Consider the following 20,870-nt stretch of genomic DNA (forward strand, 5'->3'; position numbering starts at 1 on the left):
TCTAATTTTAATCCTTTTAAGCTGTTTGACTTTCCAACAATGTCATCGTTCATTCATGATATATATAATTAATTATGAACTCTACATGCTTTTCAGACCATCTGTCCAATTCATATTTAGTCCTGAAACATGCTTTTCTTCTAACACAAGCAATATTAAGTCAGCACATTTCTTCAGTCTTCTCTTAACAATTGAAAGTTCATGTTTGGTCATTGTGTTCATTTTTTTAAAATATCATCATTACACTTACACAAAGAGTAATACTGAGACTTAACATAAAAAAAAAGAGTAAAAAAAGTAAACCCCTTCATTCAGTAACTGAAGGTTCGTGATTGGCTCAAACAGGAATACTAAAAAAGACATGAGTCATTGGTTACTCTTGGATTGATTTAAGACAGCACTGAGAGACGAATACAAGTGTAAGGCAAGGGAACAATGAATGATGTGTAAAATACTGCTTTACCTAATTTAAAGGGATAGTTCATACAAAAAGAGAAATTATATAGTCCCCTTCAAAAAAAACAAAAATACTGTTTAACATAAAAACTATGAATGATGACATAATTATAATTTTGGGTGAACTATCCCTTTAAGGAAGAAAACGAAAGATTACAAAAACTGACTTTTCAGACCTATTAAAAGTTTTCAACATAAATATCTAATAAATACAAAATAATTCTCCTTCACTGGCTGTTATTTATATTCTCTCTCCAAACAGAGATGTCTGAGGCCTCATTGCCTCAAAATCCCAGCGATGTGGCAGTATGCTTCGAGTGAGGCCAATAGGATGTAGATCAGCCAGAGGGAGACGAACAATAGGGGCGTCAATATCTTACAAGTCCGAGGACCTCCAAGCTCTCCTCCAGCCACTGAGGGGCGCCAACGATACAACAGCACACTGACACACACCACAGCCAAAGCAGTGAATAATGTGACAGAGAAGGCCAGAGAACCTGGATCAACGTGAAATCTTTGCCCTTGGTACGCCAGTATACAGCAGCTATGGTCCATGCCACACGATGCCCAGGAAAACATTGACAAGCGTTGCTGCCCGTCACTACCAATAGAGGCGTGCCCTGCATACTGGTCTTGGATGGCAGCGACCTTACTGGCAAATGTGTCTGTGCAAAGGAGAGAGAGAGAATTAAATAATGTTAAGACTAATATAATTATGATTTGAACTGCAAAATCTTGTTATTTCATGAAAGTGAACAGAAGAACAGGTTTTGACTAAAAATAAAAAGGAAGTATCAGAAAGGGAGGTCAACAAAAGGGAAAGGAGTAAGCAAAAAGGCAAGAGCAAAAAGAGGAACTAAAAGAAAAAGGAAGAAGAAAAAGGAGGAAGAGAGAGACATCAGACAGGGTTTAGGTTATTGTAGGAGCAGAACATGACCTGAAGATGGGATGAGCTACGCATCAGTGCCCTTCTGCTCTAATAACCAGCTGCACTAAAACACGGTCAAATTCATTCACCTGGTCTGTGGTGATGAAAAGTGTCTGACAGGTAATACAGGAATGTCATGTACAGTATGTAGTGTATGCCAGTATTATTTATGTACTATTTTAGTAGTTTAAATTATTTAACATTTTTGGTTTACTTAGTTTTTAATATTTCTATTTAACTTTAATTAAAGTTAACAATAAAAACACTGAATTTTGATGTTATTATTTAAAAAACGTTGTGCATACTATTACCATTCTTAGTAGAGGTGCTTTCTAAGTTATAGAAATATAGGATAAGCTCAATGATCAGAACATTCAACAAGTCAAAAATACTCAACCAAACAATGTAGGTTTGCATGTGGAAGCACTATGTTCAAATGCATTTCATTTCTGAATTAATACATTCACTTAAAATGGCAATTTCCTATATTTATATATTAGCTATTTTGAATGTAGTAAGTGGCAAAATAAACAATTGAGGAATGCCTCCCGACTAATTTGAAAATTGGTAACTTGGCAACTTGGTAACATGCATTTATTGGACCCTGAACCAAACCGAATAAACACCAAACTTATTTCAACTGAATAATGACTGTTTCCATCAGTTTTTAAAACTGCTTTACAGCCTAATTTCTTGTTTATCACCATAAAGCTGATTTGAAGCAATCTATGCTGTATAAAGCGCTATATAAATAAAGCTGAGTTGACTTGACTAACCTGGGACAGATGTTCCCAGGGCAACAAAGACTACGGCAGTGACTGAATCCTTTAGGCCAACAGTGCACCCAAAGTGAGAAGCAAGATCGCCTGTGACCGCTGTCAGGACACCAATCAGAAAGATGGACACAACGAAGCATGCCCAACCATTCCAGTACTCTGTGGGTGGGACGTGAAGGCAAAGAGAACTTTCCAGAAGACTGTGAGGAAGTGCATGATGTAATCAAAGCAGGATGGAAGACGCTCTTCACCACTTTCCTCCTCATCATCACACCTAAGATGAGCAATATATATTAGATGGACTGAGAGATTTCAAAGCTGGTTGAGAATTTAGCCAAATTTACACCACAAAGGCAGCACAGAAGCACTCCTAAAGTGGCATTTAGATGTCTTTACACAGACTATTTAATGCTGCTCAGAGGTATCATAAATGCATTTTCATAGCAATTACAACAAATAAAACCTCCTCAGTGGCTGAGGTGGATCTGAGGAGGCATGTATTAATGTGACTTTTATGCAATAATGCAACTTTACACTGAATTTAAGCAGGCACAAAACAGTATTAACTTGACTGCGTAAAGACACCTTTTCAATCAGAAAATGTTAAGGTAAATAAGGTAAATATATTTTTAATACCACTTCAGAATAGGTAGCATTTTGTTAACTATTAACTTTTCCTTCAGTATATTCTTAATTTACTGCTTATTAATAGTTAGTAAGATAGTTGATAAGTTAAGGTATTGGTTAGGATTAGGGAGGTAGAATAAGGCATTAATTTGTGCTTAATTAGCTAATTTATTTTATTAAAATGGCTAATATTCTATGCTAATAAGCAACTAATAGGTATACACATTAAAATAAAGTGTTACCATATTTCCATACAGATTGAAATGCAGCACAACATACTCTACTATTATATTTTATATTTTATTTAATTTATTTTATTTGAAGGAAGTATCTTATCTGACTAAAAATACAGTATAAACTAACATATTTCAAATATGTATATTTTTCTATTTGTAATTTAAAATGTAATTTTTCCCTGTGATGGTAAAGTAAATTCAGCAGGCATTAATCTTTTAAAAATCATTCTCATACACAGGTACATCTCAATAAATAAAATGTTGTGGATAAAAATTATTTTAGTAATTTATTTTGAATTGAACCTTGTGTATAAAATAAATCCAATGCTCACAGAATAAAGTAGTTTAAACCTTTGGTTTTGGCTTACATTTAACAAAAACCCAACAAATTTCAACAAATTAAAATATGGTGACACACCAATCTGCTAATCAACACCTGCAATGGTTTTCTGAGCCTTCAAAATAGTCTCTCAGTGTGGATCACTAGGCTACACAATCATAGGGAAGACTGCTGATCTGACGGTTGTGCAGAAGACAATCATTGACACTCTTCACAAGGAGGGTAGGACACAAACATTCATTGCCAAAGAAGCTGGCTGTTCACAGAGTGCTGTATCCAAGCTGCGTTAACAGAACGTTGAGCGGAAGGAAAAATTGTAGGAGTAAAATGCACAACCAACCAAGAGAACCATAGCCTTATGAGGACTGTCAAGCAAAATTGATTTAAGAATTTGAGTGAACTTCACAAGGAATGCACTGAGGCTGGGGTCAAGGCATCAAGAAGCATCAAGAAATTTGGCTACAGTTGTAGCATTCCTCTTGTTAAGCTACTCCTAAATCAAAGTCATCATCAGAGGCTTCTTACCTGGGCTAAGGAGAAGAAGAACTGGACTGCTGCCCAGTGGTCCAAAGTCCTCTTTTCAGATGTGGGCAAGTTTTGTATTTCCTTTGGAAGCCAAGGTTCCCTGTCTGTCAGTCACTACGAGTTATGTTGTGATGACAGACTGGGGTCTTGCCTGGAGCCCTATTAGCTCTGATAAGAGAAAACGCCAGTGAAATTTGGCAAGCGGTTAACTAATCCACATTGGGGGATCAGAGGGATACAGTGAGTGGCGCTCCACCAGTTCCAACAGCAGCAGGCCGAGGCGATTCAGCACATCCTCCCCTGACGTGATCCTCCAGCTGCCACCGCTCCACAATGGGTTTTGTCTCGTCCTGTTCGGTGACAACACCAGCTCTGCCGCATGCTGAGCCCCCTGCCGAGGGCCGTCGCGTGAGAGCACCACGCCAGAACGAGGCGCCCATTCCGTCTCAGGTAGCCTCCAAGAGAGACCCTGAGACAGATGGCCCGGAGAGGCAAGGAGTTGCTCTTCAGGAGAAGGAGGGCTGTTGTTTTTCCCCTCTCGGCCTAAGGAGGGCTGGGGGGAAAACCTTCTGTTTCATTTTCCTGCTGTTCCGTCACAGACCCAATTGGAACCAAGTTGTACCAAATTTCTCAGAAAAAGAGAAATATCCATCCTCCAGCCCTTCTTGCACATGGTGTGACAGAGTGCAGAGATCTGTTTCTTCACTCTCTCCCCACAGCACCCCCTTTGCCAGTGGCCAGGGGACACTATCTTCTCCATGCATGGTAAGGCATTCAGACAGTCTGTGGAGTTCCAGCTCCAGCTCCGATGGTGCCACTCGTGGAGAGTTTTGATGTGAAACTTCTGTGGCAGCCCAGAACGCTCCTGTCTTGCGAGAGGAGATTGCTGTCCTCCTGGCAAAGGATGCAATTGAGCCGGTCCCTCCAGTCGAGATGAAGTCAGGGTTTTACAGCTCCTATTTCATTGTACCCAAAAAAGGTAGCCTTCGACCTATCCTAAATCTGCAAGTTCTGTATCCGGCCTTGCACAAGCTTCCACTCAAAATGCTTACGCAGAAACGCATTGTCAAACATCAAGATTGGTTTGCAGCAATCGACCTGAAGGATGCGTATTTTCATGTCTCCATCCTTTCTCACCACAAACTGTTTCTACAGTTCACTTTCGAAGGTTGAGCATGGCAGTACCCCTTCGGGCTCTCCCTGTCTCCACAGGTCTTCACCAAAATCGTGGAGGGCGTTCTTGCCTCCTTACGGGAAGTGGGCATCATACTCCTCAATTATCTCGATGACTGGCTTATTGTAGAAATGTAGCTAAATGAAATGTAGAGAAATTGTGTGAGCACAGGGACCTGGTACTACAGCACCTCAGCAAATTGGGGCTTCGGGTCAACTGGGAAAAGAGCAAACTCTCACCTGGTCAGAGGATCTCTTTTCTCGGTGTGGAGTTAGACTTAGTGAGTATCTTACAGAAGAATGCACACAGTCCATGCTGACTTGCCTGAATTTGTCCAGAAGCAAGACAGTGGTGCCTTGAAGTGGAATCTGTTCGCGAACTGGTGTTCTTCTCGCAGAAGAACCCCCAAAAATGCATGATTGGAGTAGTGCTTTCCTTTCTGTAAGAAGGGTTGGAGTGTAAGCTGTCACCCTCCACCCTTAAAGTGTACGTGGCTGCCATTTCAGCCCGTCATGATGCAGTAGACGGCTGGTCTTTGGGGAAGCACGATCTCGTCGACAGGTTCCTGAAGGATAACGTCTCCGCTCCCTCCATCATGGAATGAGGTCTACATACGTAACCGAGATGTTCTAGAGTCTTGAGGAAAGTTGGAGAAGCTCATAGCCCAAGTTGCTTGAAGTCTATGATGATTGGGGTGCATTGTCATTTGCTGGTGTTGGTCCATTGTGTTTTGTTGATTTCATTTTCTAGCAGGATTTGGCACCTGTACACCGCCAAAAGCACCAAAAGATGGTTAAATGACCATGGTGTTGGTGTGCTTGACTATTGGGTATTGTCAAGAGGAAAATGAGAAACAAGAGACCAAAAAATGCAGATGAGCTGAAGCTCAGTGTCAAAGAAACCTGGGTTTCGATACCACCTCAGCAGTGATCACCTCCATTCCACACCGAAATGAGGCAGTAATCAAAGCAAAAGAAGCCCCATCATGTATAGAATACATGTATAGTACATCAAAATACTTACCAGAAGGCAATCAATTCGATATATATGTTATTTTATTGGTCTTATGAAGTATTCTGATTTTTTGAGATTGGTGGGATTTTGTAAAATGTTACCCAAAATCATCACAATTAAGATAACTTAAACTACTTCAGTCTGTGTTAATTGAATTTATTAAATACACAAGTTTCACAATTTGAGTTGACTTACTGAAATAAACTTTCAAGACATTTTAATTTATTGAGATGCACCTGTACTGATTTGGTGGCCAAAAAACATTTCTTATTATTAGTCATTAATGTTGAAAAGGGTTGCTGCTTAACATATTGATAGGTAAATGTGATATTTCAAAAAAATATCCCATTTGAAGAAAGTTCATCAATCATACTGTTCCCGTTATATTAGTGTATTACTAATCATACACAGTAGATGTATAAGTAGCTTAATAAAAAATTAATACATATTTATAATTGTCCAAGTGTCTCAATAATAAATGATAATGCCCATACAAAATGTAAAGGGGTGAACAAACAGGAAATAGCATACCTGCACTCACAGTTACAGCACTCACGAACTGCTCTCTCCAGCTACTGCTGCCAACTACCAGAGCCAGGTTAGTCTTCTTAATGAGCTTATCCACTGTGCTCTACAGACACACACACACAGACACAGACAGACAGGTGTAAGAACTGCTCCAGAGTGGCTTTCAGTCTGTGTTGCAGTTTGATGCTTTGATTTAAGTCACAAAGGGGCTGTAGTCTCTATTGTATATGTATGTTTTCTATATTATTATTTTTCCCCAGTGAGAGTCTATGGCAGCCCTATGAAGGCAACATAGGAAAATGATGAAAACAGGCACACTTTTAGTGATGGCCATTAATTGTGATCTGACCAACTTTGGTCTCTAGGACAAACCCTATAGTGCCACAAGCAGTTCAAAATTTAAAATGAAAATGGTAATAACTCTTGAACCATTAATATTACAAATAGAAAACTTGATCCAGAAAAAAAATTGATACAGTTCTTCCAAAAATTGGCTCAGAAGATCTTTGGACTTTTTTATTCTTTTTAATTCTGTTTTTTAAATCTATCTATCTACCAATCAATAAAAAAATAACATTAAACTGAAACCTTTTAAACTTTCTGTTCAGGATTTTGTCAAGCCAATCTAAAGTTTGTTTTAAATAAGCTACATGCAACTTGTGTGCATTTAAAAAACATAACAGTCTGCAGTTTATTTACTAATCATTCGCCATTTTGCAAATTCAGTCATTACAGAGTAATCAGCAACAGCCACTCTTCCTCTTCCCATTTGAGATATTGGTGCTTGTAATGAATGTTGACATGTTTGCTGCATTAGCGAGCACCTATATTTGATCACATCACTTCATTTTCCAGCATAATATATTCAGTCTTTCTGGTTATTTCACAGAACACCAAAAGAGCTTTTTTTTGCTATTTTTGGCCAAATAAATTTGATTGCTGAACATTCAATGTATCTCTAATCTTTTATGTTGCAATCTTAAAAAGGTTGAACCAAAATTGTTTCAGAGGCTGTATCTCGGGCCAAGCTTCTATCAATTGAAATGAAACTCTGCATTCTCAACTCCATGGTGTGAGGGTACATGGCAAATTTGGGAATAGCGCCACCTATGGATCATGAGATATGAAAATTTGTATTTTTCTTTTAATTTTCAAATAGTCAGTCAAAAAAATTTGTATGTTCCTTGGATGCTATGGAGTCTGTGGATTCCTTGGTTCATGCCAAATCAGTGGATATTGATTTGTCACAAATTGCAACAATATGTTTTAACATATCTGCACAAAAATTTTATCTTAATCCTTTTTGGAGGCACTCATTCTCACACCTTATGTGAACTAATTGGTGCACTCTACTAAGCCAGTGGCCCCAAACCTTTCAGGTCATGTGTTCAAATCCAGTGTTGCACATTTCCAGACCAGCATAAGTATTGTGTCAAGACATTTTGCTGATGTTGCTTCTGTTCCAGATGTTGTGATTTTTTAAAGCATGATCTTATCTGAACTTATTAAATACTACATTTGGTGCATTTATATTAAGAAAATCTCAAATTTGAGTTGATTGTCAGATTTTAAATCTGCATAAACCCATATCTTCTCAGTGGCACTGTGCTGTGCTGTGACTTCTTAGTGATGCAGTAAGATGAGTCTAACCCAGGGACTGTGGGTTCTCTTCCTCTATGGTGCAACTTTATATAACTGTATGTAATGTTGTGTCACTTGGAGCCAGTTGCTGTAGTTTTACCTTCATCAACTCAAGTCTCTGTAAAATTAAGTAAACCACAGTGTATGAGTGGCATGCTGTGTAAATTAAAACGGTTGAAGATTTTTTAATGAATTCAGTGCGTAGCATTTGATCTGTGCAAAAGTATCCAAATAAATTCAATGTCCAAACATGCCACAAATGAGCTTGGCCCAAATAATTTGCTGCTAGCAGCTATATTTAATTTTGTTTGTGACAATATTTATATTCATATATTATATTTATTGAACTGTTACATAAAACTAATATCACATTCACAAAAACAATAATGCATTAACAGGACTATGATTATGCTGCTTAAAATTACACATTAATAATCAGCATGCATTGCTAAAAAGATTAGCAACTTGATGCATTACCGCATCTCTTAATAGTTAAAAAGCAGTTTTACCTTAAATTCATAAGACTCTTCAATCACCACCTCCAATCTGGTATGTTCTCCCAAACTAGGACATCCCATCTTAGCTACCTCCTCTTCTTCTGCCCCAATCTCTGGCTTATTCTCATTAGAGTCTCCTAAACATACATAAACATCACAAAATAAAACTTGCTGGAAACATACGGTATTTCATATATTTGTCCAGCTAGTACAATGTGGATATTAAACCTAATGAACAAAAATTAAACTGGTGTAACAGTGATTGATGGCTGGATGGGATAATACACTTTGCAATTTCTGAAACTGACAAGCAGAAAATTTCATAAATCTCATGTGCTGATTGTGCTAATTCAATTGTATATTAAGGCGTTTAAGATGGAAGGACATTGCCAGAGGAACTGTATAAATCATACAGGCAATAGTGATATTCACACTGCTGCTAACACAAGGTGATAAAGGCAGCCAATTATTTTCTGAGGTAACAAACTTCAAAGCCTGCAGGTATTAGTGTTTAATCCTCAACTGTAAACATATTTCCTACAGTACACATTATTTACTAAGCCAGAAGATTTGAAATGATGTATGCTAAGAGGCAGAGAAAGAAATCATTTTCACTCCATTAAAAATGGCTTAAAGCTGAAAAGAGAATTATATAACCGCTGTTCATCCTGAACACTCAATTTCTTTCACTCCTGTTTTTAATTTAGCTTTTTTCCCCTTCTTTTATCTGTAACCTTTTATCTTTTATCACTTTGTTCATGCTCTCCTCATTAAATGACCTCCACAATCGTTTTATTTGCGGCTTGACTGCTCTGCTCATTTGCAAGCTTTAATTTTTATTATTGTCTGAGAACGAGCGGAAAAAGTGGCACAAAAACAAGGCTGCGGTGTAAATATAAAATAGGAGACATTCAGCTGCTTCCGCCTGGTGTGCTCTACTGGCTAATTAGCAAGCAGTCTTTTATTTCTATACATCCGACTAGCAAAGGTGTGAAATCCTGAGATTTATAGATAGTAAGTTGAAGATCCACACACACACACACGAATGTTGTCCACACACGAAATGTATCAATACTTAAATTTGGCATTAAATCAAAACTTATTTTTAATGGGATACTGTAGTGTTTATTATAAATAACTCATCTGTGCATTTTTTTTTATTCATGTGCCCTCATAATCTTTAATGAAAAACATAAACCTCCCCTTGCCCTCTGTGATGCCTAGCCAGCAGAGGGAGCCCTCACTCAGTACTAGCTGTGCTCACTCCCACTGCTTCTTCTCTGACTGTTTCCTGTTTGTGGGCTTTATAACCAGAGGCCCTCCATGTGTTCGATGTGAAGTATTGCCAGTTATTCTGCCTTACTGAGTGTTCTAGTTGTGATTTTCTGATTGCCTGTTCTGTGTATGAGTTTGTCTGTTTCACGTTTCATGTTTCTTGGACCTGCCCTTTTTGTACTGTTTGCCTGGTGTGGACTGATGTTCTGGATTCGACCCATTGCCTGTCTTCTGGATTACCCTGTACTTGGTGAAAGATCGGACTGCTTATTTGTTACTGACCACCCGCCTGTCTTGGCGTTTTTGATTGCTGCTTGTAATTTAAATAAACAGCTGCATATGGATTCAACCTCGGCTCTTCCGATTCCACGAGCGATGGCGCGAGGTGTATTCTAATCCGCCTCCATTTTGTTAGCAAGCGCTCTGACAATGCCTACCTTCCAACGACCCAATCAATTACCGCAGGCCGAAATCAAGCCCGCCCTAATTTTTCACTTGGATGTATGTCACTAAGGAAAAAAGGACATTTTCAGCTACCGTTTCAGAAAGTTTTACATTTTAACAGTTTGGTTATTCTTTGTTTATGGGTATATGCCCTATATTTCTTTATTCTTTATTTTAAAAGGGGATTATTTTAAAATGTACATTATTGGACATGAGTGCATAGTGTAACACATTTAGAAACACATGGTAATATTTATCTGCAGTCCTTGCATTTAATTTATCAAGCTAACATATGGGAATTTCTACTGAATTTAATTCAAGTTGGAATTATACATCATGTTTTCCATTTTATTAAAAAGTGAATTGAAATTGTAAAGGTATTTCGGTTCAGTTCATCCAGATATTTAAAAAACATTGCTGCCTTGGAATTATATGGTTCTACCTGACATTTTTGTCATAAAGGAGTAATTCACATGTTCTAATTCTGACATCTTATTCCCATTATGTGATGTTTTTTTTGTAAGCTGTGTACATTTTTGGTCTTTTTTTAGAAAACACAAAGGGTCAACAGTCTATGGATTGCAAAAACTTTGACAATCTGCTCTGAATGCAGATAGAACCTTATTATTCTAAGGCGATAATATGTGCTCACGTTTTGCACATTTTAAACCTAAAAACAAATCCATCTTTATTTTAACCCTCTTACTTTAGAGCTCTCTATTATAATTACATTTTTTATGTACAATTTTCTTTTTTATTTGATTTCTATTTTATTTATTCAATTTCTATTCTAACTACTTTTAGTCTTTTAAAAAGAGCCTCTAAAGCATTCCCTACCTTTTTGTTCTATTCTATCTACTTCTTTTTATTTATTATTAAAAAAAGTTGCATTGCTTACTGTGTTAGATGAACTCAGAGACTCACAGTACTTACATATTATTGTTTTTCATTTTCTTTCTTTTTTTTTTTTTTTTTTTTTACCTTTGCTTCTATCGTCCTCACTTGTAAGTCACTTTGAATGAAAGCATCTGCTAAATGACTAAATGTAAATGTAAATTTACCATGTTTCTGTCCAATCTCTAGCAGGACTGGCTCTCCTAACTCAATACCGAAGGTCTTGTTCTTTTCATACTCTTCATCATCTATAATCTTCACCTCGATTGTTTTCCTGTAAAGAGAGCAAAAAAAGAGACATGGTGGGATATAATTTAAACACACTTACATAATTTTTGATTTTAATTAATCTAACACATGCACATGCATGCTATGAAACTATGACTCTAAACAACAAAAAAACATTTGCGTGTACTCATCTGTAATTCACACCAATTCAACACTGACATACAGTAAACAAGCACACACCCAAAATACATCATCTTTTCATGCATTATTAATGATGTTCTGCTGTACCAATGTAAATGCCACTGAGGGCGGAAACTTTTAAGTACAGGATTCAGAATAATTGCTTCATAATTAATAAACAAAGTGAGAACATCTTACTCCCATAGAGAGATATTACAGCATTGTTCCCCTCAAACAACAACCTTGAGCTATAATAAGAACTGCACAACAGTTTAACAAGCACACTGAAACTGCTCAGCCAAACATTTACAAAAATACAGTACCATGATAATACATGTATTTGTGTGGTACACGCTATAGTTAAAAATACAGTAAAAAATACTAAGATATGCTATAAAATATTTCTAGAATTCAAAATAGAGGTTTTCTGGATGAACATATTTTAAAATGGCAACAATTATTTTGTTATTAAATGTTTGCAAACATTTATGCAACATTTAACCTGGTGAACATTACATTAAAGTACATTTGCAACTTCAATGAGCTGTAAACATAAGATCTTGAAAAAAAAGTTTAAAAAGTTTATGAAAAAACAATACAATTAAATGATAGAATGTGCGGAGGTTTGCAGAAGTCCACTCAGGACCACAGTTATATTTTGTAGGGGATTTCAAATCTGGGACAGACTGAAAAGAAAATTACAGAGTTGAAGAGCGATGTATTATTTATTTAGGATATTACATATTTATACTTTTTAAAGTCTCAACAGTACTCATAGACTGTTTATGTGTATGTATACAGTATATGGATACATGAAGAGGTTACAGAGCCTCACTTGTCAAGCACAACTGAATGTCTTACTATGGCTACAGTACCTCAGTGTTCCCACTTTTACCACACACTGACTTCATTACACATTCATTCATCTTTGTTCAATTAAAACTGACAGATACATTAAATTAAAGCAGGCTTAATCAATAGCTCTCATCTTCTTGTCTGCGAGGAGCAGAGAGAGCAAGACAGAGACAAAGAGAGTGAATTCATTTTTTAAAGAGGATGAAAAACTCTTCTGTTGACAGCTGGATTTACTGCTTTACAAAGGACGTACATTTTGTACATTTAAGTACATAAGCACAACTGCACAAACTCAGAAGCAAACGTTCTGAATTTGAAAGGATTACAGATCAGAAGTGTCTCTTATATTTTATTTTCCTTCCCAATGGAGCAATTTCAATACTTTTCCTATCCTCACGTTTTGCTCAATCCATTAATTCAGTGTCAGCTTGATTGATTAACCTTTAGCTTAGATTATTCATAAACTGAGAAACTTCTCAAAAACAGTTCTTTTATCTTTCTTTACCTTTCTCTGGCCTCTTGCTTTTCAGACTCCTGCTCTCCTCTTAACTCAACTCACTCTTGATTTCCTGCTCCTCATCTCTTCCCCAACTAGTACATTTTTCGATGCCCTTCATCCTGTTCCCTCTCTATTCCCCCTTCCCTCACTTCACTGTGCTCTTATTAGATTTTTCTTGTGTGTGTGTTCTTGAGCTGAATCCAGCAGCTCAATTAAGATCTTGTCAGCTATGTGTTTTATTGCATTTGCCTGCTGCTTCTCCCTCACACACATTACTCTTTATTATTGTAAAAGACTATGCGAGAAGGAGGCAGAAAAAAGAAGCAGAAGCGGCAATGAAAGAAAGGACAAAAAGTGAGAGATAAAGTGGTGGATTTACTAAGATTGAACCGTGTCTGCTGATACTGTTGTTTATTTACCCATGCTGTCTGTATTGTTTTAACATCCAGTTCACTAAATGATTTATGCAAATTGGGTAACGCTGCATCCATGCCAAAAATAATTTGGCAACTTTCAGGTAATTTCTGAGTGCAGAAGATTACCACGAACCGGTGTACTTTACAGCTTCATTTCAACAAGGCTACTTAAAATAGATCTATAGCATACAGAAAGTGCATGCCTAGTTTCAAATTGATGCATTTTTAGTAGTGTAGTGTACACTAGTGTAGTGTACACTAAGGTGCCTTGACTTTTATTTTGTTATTAATTAAATTATATTATATGTGTCTGGTGAAATCTTTGCGTAACCGCAAACACCACTTAAAATTATCAGTGACATTTTGAATTGTTTTCCTGTAGCTCATACAGCAGAGCATGGTTGTGTATCAACGTTAGGATCATAGGTTACATTCTCAGAGAATGGAAGGATAGAAATGTACATCTTTTACCTTGAAAACAACGTCTGATATCTTTCGACAAATGTTTGAATGTTTTATGTCGGACCATGCAGTATATGACTCTAATATAATTCTTTTAACAGCATTGGTTGGTTGATCAGTCATTTGGATTTTTCAGTGCCACATGAAAGCAAAAGATACACGTCATCATCAATTGCTGTTCTTTATTGGTTCCCATGAAATGGTTAAGCAACAAGAACGGTTCAGCCTAATTTTGCCAAAAGCAGCTAATGACTGATGACTTACAGCAGACTATAAAATTGGGTCTAAAATTGTACAGTGCAACGCAAGTTTTGGCACTGAAATAGTATACACAAATGTGAATTTGCCACCGAGTGTTTCATTATGTCAGGTGGTGACTATAAAAAGGTACGTTGAGTGTTTTCTTCACTTCAACTGCATTGTGAAGCATTAATGAGCTCCTTCTCTAAAGTGCAGGTCCTAAAACACTCCACTTTCATTTTCTTGAGTGTTTTCATTTCTAAAGAAAGCCTCGAAGCATTAAATTAAACACAGAGAGGAGATTCATAATAAATGATACCAAATCACAGCCAGTTTGCTTCGTAGTACTAATATTGGAAATATTAAACTGAAGGCACTGTGTGTACACCATCAGATAAAAAACACCTGATCAACACCTACACACACACACAGCAATAATCAGTGTCTAATCAAAATTCCACACTTAACTTCCTGTTGTTAGCTTATCGTGATGATTAGCGGGTTGTGGTTGGTGATAATTAATAAGAGACAAGGACCATCATGTTTCAGTGTGTTGAACTGTGATTTAATTAATGCAACTCACACACGAACAGAGGCTGATTAAAAAGGATAAATTCTACACACCAGCCTATAATTTTCATGATCAGGAAAAGGAAGCATTTCATTATTATTAGCATTTAGCAAGCATGATCACAATCAAGTTAAATCCAGAGTGTGTCAGTGGTGCCACTTGTGGTGCTAAATGAACAGTGAAAAATAATCACAGGTTTAGAAGAGGTTGCCCTAACACATCTACGGTTCTTTCACCCCATCACCTGACTTACAGGTTTTTGGCAAAAGAAATAATGGCACAGATGAAATAGGTAGCCTACTGCTTGCTTAAATGAATCATTGTATTTAAAAAAAGTGCCACAGAGCAATCATGTTTTCATGTATTCATTTAGAAATCCACCTATGAATAGCTTATTTATAGTTGTCTCTGCACAATAGACTGTGTTAGGAGAAAAAAAATACACACTTTACCTTCACTATAAGAAAAGAGCGACAAAGAGAGTTCGATCCAACAGATGTGGAATAAAAAGGATTTAAACGGCAGTCACTCTGAGAAGTATTTTGCTTGACAGAAGAGTAAAAAGAAAAACAAATGAAATGTGGCAACTAAAAAGAACAGGCAAGCGAGATGCCAAATATGGATCTGTAGTTTGCCAGTAATTTACTGCTGACCTACTAATAAAAGAGTAGAGGAGAATATAGGGAATGTCTGCAGAAAAACGACAAAAGTCATGTCTTATTTTCATAATGCTATGTTAATGCAACAGTATTATGGAGTAGCTTAGAAAACCATGTAAAATGTCATTGCTTGTGCTTGTGTCATTGAATATAGTAACCATTGGTATTAAGACAGTTATGTAAGTGTTTTTATTTCATTACATTGTAATTTACTATTATTTAAGAGATGATTTACCCAAATATAAAAACAAATATAAAAACAAAAACAAAAGTTTTGCATACAGAACCCCGTTCACATGGATCCAAGAAAACCGAAAAGGCCAGTTATGAATGCCACACTTATGTGCACATATAGTTTTATATTTTTATAAGGAGACATACATGGTCATAACTGATCAAAGATAGGTTCTCACAAAAACAAGTGCCATTAAGTGGACAGAAGTATAATTACATTTTGGCGTGAACTTATGTTGTGATTACATGATGTAAATTGATTAATATTAACTATTAGTAACTCTTCTTTGGACAAAGGCCATACTGTAAGACACAGATGGCATAAAATACACCCTTTGAAGTTCTAATCTCATGTTCATGGTGAGACAGTATACACATTTGAGAGTATCATGTGACCTCTGATCTGCTAATCTCTCCTTGAGCCACAAATGCAGTATGAGTTAAAGCAGCATCACTTTAGATTAAAAAGATAAATATTCCAATGTACTTAACCTTCAGACAAGGTCAAATGTCGAGTTCATGACACTAAATATATAATAAAATGCAATGTAATTCCATCCGTGTAATCCATGAAGCATCAAATCAAAATTAAACATCAAATCAGAAACACTTGTGTAATGAATATTACATGCTAATGCAATCTTCATTTCCACCATAGGGGGTGAGTATGCATTGAGATGATGAGTGATTTGATCACATCCTCTCATAACTAATTCAACCTAGGGCTGCCAATCTAATACAAGTTGCATAAATCAATAGCAGACCAGTCATTTAAGTTGTTTAATTTCATGTCATCAATTAAATTCCAACTTGTAACAAATTTAATCATTATTTGTAAATAATGATGACTCTTTGCGTGACATTCCCATTACAACTATATTTATTCTATGATCTGATGTGGAATTGTTTGCATACATACACAGCACAGACGGGTTTAGGTCATTGTATGAGAAGCGCCCCCAAACATCTTAAGCATCTGTTTGTTCAGCAAAACACAAAGTGCGTGTTCGAGAGAGATACATGAGGTTGTGCAGCTTTATATATCATAGATGTGATGCATCCAGGCAGGGCAATGGGACTGAGATATTCATCATTTATGAGTTGGTCATGTTCTCCAAATTTCACCACCTGCTCCCTGCTCTGAACACATACACACACAGCAGACTGAAATGAGGGCAGAGCTGCTTGGGGCAGTCCACACATGCGCTCTCCTCCTCATGATCAGGGGTGACACATCTTGGGTGGAGTCAGGTGTGTAGATTTAGGCTTCAGTTTTCAGTCATAATTTAAATAGCTTTCTGTTGTCATGCACATGTTTCTATCTGGTGCTTCCTGAACAACAGCTTTCTGATTAAAGAACAATGATGAGAGGCTTATGGGCAGCACGGGCAGTGTCTCTGAACATTGAGCTAATGTTGAGGAATTAGGATTTAGGCTGATGAGACAGATAGAGGCATGAATCTCAACCTTGCTTGTCAGAAGGCCTGCCACAAGCAACAGAATCTGAACAATTACATAAAATGATTTATACAGAAGCTTGGAAACGTATTTCTGGTAACATTTTGCTATAAGATTTTCTGAGTTAACATTAATTAATATTAGTTCATATTATGTTCAAAACTTAGCAATATATTATTCAAACTTAAAGTTAACATTAATATGCCTGTAATCACTGTGAACTAACATGAATATTTTCATTAACTAACATTAGCAAAGATTAATAAATTCTGTAATAATATATTGTTCAGAATTAGTTAATTAGTCTTGTTTATGCGTTTTCTAATGTTAACAAATGAGACAGTTTTTGTAAAGTCTTACTGTATTTCCAATATTTAAGGTCTGTTGATGGCATTTCATGTGTTTATACAGGGTATAGGGTTGTACAAGCATTTAAATGATCTGAATCAGACTATAATTACCTGTTCATGTTTATTTCTTCTACTTTTACACACCTTAGTTAACATATAGATAATACAACAACATTGCTTAATGTTACTTTAAGAATCTGTATTCTTAATAACTGAATTAAATTCATACTGTACATACTACATTATAATGTGATTAACAAATTCACTTGCAGCATTAAAACAAGTGATTTTAGTTCTTATTTTATTTCTTTTTCTAAGGCCTATTTTTCCAAATACCATGAAGGGTGAATCAGTAGAAACTAATGTAATGTAGTATATAGTATGATGACAACAAAGAAAAAGGTACGTTTTAGAGGCTGTAGGTTTTTTCAGTCATAGAAAGTAGGCATGTCTTTAAAGTAAATAATGAAGCTCTCAAATCTGAGTTTTTATAAAGGATGAGAAGGTCATTTTTTGAACTGGTTTAAGGCCCCAGCTCAAACCAGTCCAAATATTCTCAGCCTTTTAATTAATTTTGTCTAACAAGTTTCTAAAGAATAAAAGTGTCTAACAAAGGATATATGATATTATATAGGCAAGGGTGGCTAGGTCTCCTGGAATTAGACATGCAGCTGACAGAGGTCATGAACAGGGACATATTATTTCTGGCAGCAGATCGAAGAGAGAGAATTACAGTAGTGCTGCACAGACACAGGTCTACTACTTTCTACAATTGCCCTCACAACCTGGTTTTCTTCACTCCTGCAGATTCTTTTGTCAAGATAATTTGATATTTGCCTAAATGACTTTACAACAAAGTGGAGGATGAAGACACCAACAGCACAAGTGAAGAGAGATCAACTGATGACGATCAACAGGTGATATAATACAGGGTGTGAAGTAAATTAGACCAACCACTACAATGAAACACCCACACAGTCTCATCCATTTCCAAACAAAGAATTATAAATAGTCTTATAATTAACTTAGATAACACTTAGAAAAAAACTGTAATAATTACTAAAATGCTGCAACTTACTAATGCTCTAAGCAACATACTATACACTTTTAAGAGGATCAGTTTCTCTGGAGCACCCTGTGTTTGAGCGCGCTAATTCAAGTTTTCAATATTTTTAAATTTCACTAACCCTCCATATGGGCTGTCCCACTAATGTTTTGAAACAATATGGAGGAAAACATCTGAATGTCCAGTCTTTAGTAATGGTAACCACTTGGCTATTGCTCAAAAAAAAAAGCATATGTGATTTTGCGGGACAATAAAGGGCACTCTGGTAATAAAGGGCAATCTGATAATTTTACTACAATTACACTACATGAATATTATTCACATAGTCTGTGGAAGGTGGAAAGCCTTCATGCTGTGACACTGGATGATAACATGATTTCTATCATGACAAGTCTTTGATTGGTATGGTAAAGTACATGAAAATGTCAATGTGTTTGGTCTTGGTGGAATAGATCTGCAATGCTGCTGCGGAAAGTATTTCCTACTTCCCTGGGTCACACTCAACAAATGGTGTATCTGGCCGTAACATATGTGACAGCCCGGGACTAAAATTGCACATCAGAACCTGTTTAGATACAGGTTCTTTGGTTCCTCGTGTGCTCATTCAAGCAGGTCAGTTATTAAGCCAGAATGGCGCATGTTGACAAAAGTACTGATATACGGGAACAAGTACTACATCTGTTTAAGACACAATGATATAGACAATCACTGCACATATTAGTGATGAAAAGATTACTGAAAAAATATACTCATTTAAAAGTACCATTACCTTTGTAGTGTGTAGTGTGTTTAGAGTAAAAGTACCTGTCTTAAAATAGATTTAAAAGCATGTATTAGGCCACTGAAATAGCACCAAAGGATTCAGGTTACACCCAACCCAAATGCAAGCCAAGCACCTGAGGGGCTGAAAGGTTAAGCATGTTGTGGCCAAGTACACATCACAACACTGTTTCTAATGAACACTTTAAGCAGAAGACCCTGGCATGTAATACTGGTAAATCCAGATTATAAAATAGAGGCATCTTGATGACAGAACTCCTTGATGATTTTGTGTGCGACACCACTATCATGCTATCTGAGCGGTCTAAGATGTGTTGTTCCCTCAGGTCTGGCAGGAAGGTTTAGCAGGCCCAAAATACTGCCAGCATTTCAATGCAGTTGATGTAAAGGCTGTTTCTAGCATCCACCATATTTTGAAGCATCCATAAAGATCACCTTCCTACTGCTGACCAGTCCCAGAGAAACCCCTGTTCAGTCAATTGGGTGCATTTCAAAGGGGCCAAGGCTGATATGCAAGCCTAGTTTACCCTGATTAATAGCCAGAGGAGGAACTTGTGCATTTAGCCAGTACTACAGGGGGTGCATGCAGAGCAGGCCCAGTTGAAGTACCACGGAGGCTGCGGCTATTAGGCCCAGCAGCTTCTGAAATGCTTTGAGGGGTGAGAGACTGATCTTGAAGGAGGCTGTGAACCATCTGAGGGCCATGCCATGCTCCATTGAGATTCACGCTCTCTGGTGAGTCACGTCTATGGCCTGTCATGGGGGCTATCTAGTTGTGAAAGTAGGCGTCTTTCATGTCCAAGGAAAGGAAACAGTCCTCTGAGCAGATTTGTGAGAGGATTTGTTTCAATGTAAACATTCTGGACAGCCACGAGGGAACCCTTATTCACTCTGGGCTGGGGGAACAAACTGTGACTCCTATCATCAGCAGATTCTTCTCTTCAGTGCACAGGATGTGAGAATTTCTGTTGTGCACTGAAGTTGTGACCACTCCGCTGAAATGCAGGGGTCTTTGTGCAAACTGAAGGGAATAACCTTGTTTTATTATCCCCATAACTGACACTCTGGGAATGGCCTGCCAGGCCTCGGCCCGTGTGACAAGATTTTGGACTGGTTCATAGTTTTTAACTAGTTCTATCATGGATTTACATGTGATTGTGCATATCTTTGACCATCTTCTTGGTTATTTACCCGTCTTTGACAATCTCGTTTCTGAGTTGGGATTATTGATAAGTGTTCATTTGTGGTAATATTGGTCCTGTGACAGAGTCAGCTAGATCTGCTTGGCACAGACGTTATCTGGTAGTAGTGCTTATACGACTTTTTGTCCTGGGGCCTGGAATTTGGCTTCTCATCGTCCGATCAAATCTTAAAGTGTCTGATTCACTCTGAAATCCTACAACAGTCTCATAACGACACACACAAATGCAAAGCTGTTGGTGACAGCATTCCATTCTGATCGCTTAGAAGGATTGTGCCACTCAAAGCTGATCCTCGCATGTAACATATACTGTCAT

The 20,870-nt window shown here is 37.1% G+C and overlaps 1 pseudogene; it reads right to left on the reverse strand.

Annotated features, from left to right (window-relative positions):
• Positions 1–732: 732 nt before the first annotated feature.
• LOC122347970 overlaps positions 733–20,870 on the reverse strand; it is a 44,711-nt pseudogene continuing 24,573 nt past the window's right edge.

This window comes from Puntigrus tetrazona, chromosome 7 (genome assembly GCF_018831695.1).
Source record: "Puntigrus tetrazona isolate hp1 chromosome 7, ASM1883169v1, whole genome shotgun sequence".
NCBI classification, from domain to species: Eukaryota; Metazoa; Chordata; class Actinopteri; order Cypriniformes; family Cyprinidae; genus Puntigrus; species Puntigrus tetrazona.